The following is a 2,679-nucleotide window of genomic DNA, read 5'->3' on the forward strand; positions in this document are numbered from 1 at the left end:
AAAGGAAAGGAAAGGAAAGGAAAGGAAAGGAAAGGAAAGGAAAGGAAAGGAAAGGAAAGGAAAGGAAAGGAAAGGAAAGGAAAGGAAAGGAAAGGAAAGGAAAGGAAAGGAAAGGAAAGGAAAGGAAAGGAAAGGAAAGGAAAGGAAAGGAAAGGAAAGGGAAAAAGAAAAAAGAGAAGAGGGGAGGGAAGGAAGGCGAGGAGGAGGAGAAGGGGGAGGAAGGAGGGAAGGGAGGAGGGGCAGCCCCGTGGCTGAACAATCCATCTCCGGCAGCGGGGGCAGCTCCGAGCCCGCCTCCATCGGAGCTCCGCGATTTTCCCGATATTCCGGAGGCTCCGGGATAATCCCGGGGGGGGCTGGGAGGGTCAGGCCGGGGCTCCCGGGATCCTCCTGCCCGCCGGCGCCTCGCCCATCCCTATTTTTAGAGCCCTGAGAGGATCAGCGGGAATCAAGGATCCCGTGGCCTCCGCTCGCCGCGGGCACCGCGCCGGAACCCCGGCGCCGGACGGGCCCGGAGAGACCGAGGTGGGTCGGGAATTTATGGAATTTGTGGGATTTGTGGAAGATGTGGGATTTGTGGAGGTTCTGGGAGTTGTGGGATTTTCGGGAGTTGTGGGGGAGTCCCCGGTTTCGTAGCCGTGGTTTTAATCCGGAGAAAGGTCAGGAAAAAGATAAAGGGAATGTCGGGAGGGGTTAAATCCGTGTCCTGAATCTTTGGGAATGACTGGAATGGGATTGGGAATGTTGGGAGGGGTCTGATCCATGTTCAGAATCCTTGGGAATGTTGGAATGGGATAGGAAATGTTGGGAGGGGTCTGATCCATGGGGTGAATTCTTGGGAATGGCTTGAATGGGATTGGGAAGGTTAGGAGGGGTTTGATCCATGGGGTGAATCCTTGGGAATGACTGGAATGGCATTGGGAATGTTGGGAGGGGTCTGATCCATGAATCCTGAATCCTTGGGAATGGCTGGAATGGGATTGGGAATGTTGGGAGGGGTCCTGAATCCTTGGGATGAATCCTTGGGAATGGCTGGAATGGGATTGGGAATGTTGGCAGAGTCTGATCCATGAATCCTGAATCTTTGGGAATGTTGGAATGGGATTGGGAATGTTGGGATGGGTTAAATCCGTGTCCTGAATCTTTGGGAATGACTGGAATGGGATTGGGAATGTTGGGAGGGGTTAAATCCTTGTGTCCTTGGGAATGGCTGGAATGGGATTGGGAATGTTGAGATGGGCCTGATCCCTGAATCCTGAATCCTTTGGGAATTTTGGAATGGGATTGGGAATTTTGAGGAAGGGTCTAATCCATGAATCCTGGAACCTTGGGAATGCCTGGAATGGGATTGGGGATGTTGGGATGGGCCTGATCCCTGAATCCTGAATCCTTTGGGAATGGCTGGAATGGGATTGGGAATTTTGAGGAAGGGTCTAATCCATGAATCCTGGAACGTTGGGAATGGCTGGAATGGGATATGGAATTTTAGTGGGATCTAATCCATGAATCCTGGATCCCTTGGGAATTCCTGGAAGGATCCAGGAATTTTGGCAGCACCTCTGGATGTTGCTCCCAAAAAATTTCCCGTCTTTCATCTCCTCGCTCTGATTCCCATTCCCAGGAAACGCTGGAATTCCAGGATACCCATTTTGGGAAAGCCGTCTCCTTCCCAGGGCTGATCCCACATGGCCGGAATTCCAAAATTCTGGAATTCCCAAGAATTCATTCAATTTATCCTGATTTTCCACAGCCTCCAACCCGCTCCGGGGGAAGGAATTCCGGCTGGGAGAGAGCGGAGGATCCCAAAGAATCCCAGGTTGGAATTTTATGGGATCAGATCCCGACTGCAGGTCTCTGATCCCCCTTCCTATAAATCTGAATTTCGTGGGATTGTGGGAAATAAATCTGAATTTCCTGGGATTTTGGGAGATAAATCCACATTTCCCAGGATTGCGGGAAATAAATCTGAATTTCCTGAAATTGTGGGAAATAAACCTGAATTTTCCATGACTGTGTGAAATAAATCTGAATTTCCTGGGATTTTGGGAGATAAATCTGCATTTCCCAGGATTTTGGGAAATAAATTCACATTTCTTGGGATTGTGGGAAATAAATTTGCATTTCCCAGGATTGTGGGAAATAAATCCATATTTTTGGGGATTGTCGGAATTAAATCTGAATTTTCCGGAATTGTGGGAAATAAATTCACATTTCCCAGGATTGTGGGAATTAAATCTGAATTTTCCAGGATTGACAGAAATAAATCCACATTTCTCGGGATTGTGGGAATTAAATCTGAATTTTTTGAAATTGTGGGAAATAAATCCAAATTTCCCAGGATTGTGGGAAAAAAATCCATATTTTTTGGGATTGTGGGAAATAAATTCACATTTCCCAGGATTGGGGAAAATAAATCCAAATTTTCCAGGATTGTGGGAATTAAATCTGACCTTTCCGGAATTGTGTGAAATAAATCCATATTTTTTGGGATTGTGGGAAGTAAATCTGAATTTCTTGAAATTGTGGGAAATAAATCCACTTTTTTTTTTGGGTTGTGTGAAATAAATCTGCATTTCCCAGGATTGTGGGAAATAAATCCATATTTTTTGCTATTGAGGGAATGAAATCTGAATTTTCCAGAATTGCCTGAAACAAATCCGAATTCCCCAGGAGTCGCCC

This window comes from Zonotrichia albicollis, chromosome 3 (genome assembly GCF_047830755.1).
Source record: "Zonotrichia albicollis isolate bZonAlb1 chromosome 3, bZonAlb1.hap1, whole genome shotgun sequence".
Taxonomy (NCBI): Eukaryota; Metazoa; Chordata; class Aves; order Passeriformes; family Passerellidae; genus Zonotrichia; species Zonotrichia albicollis.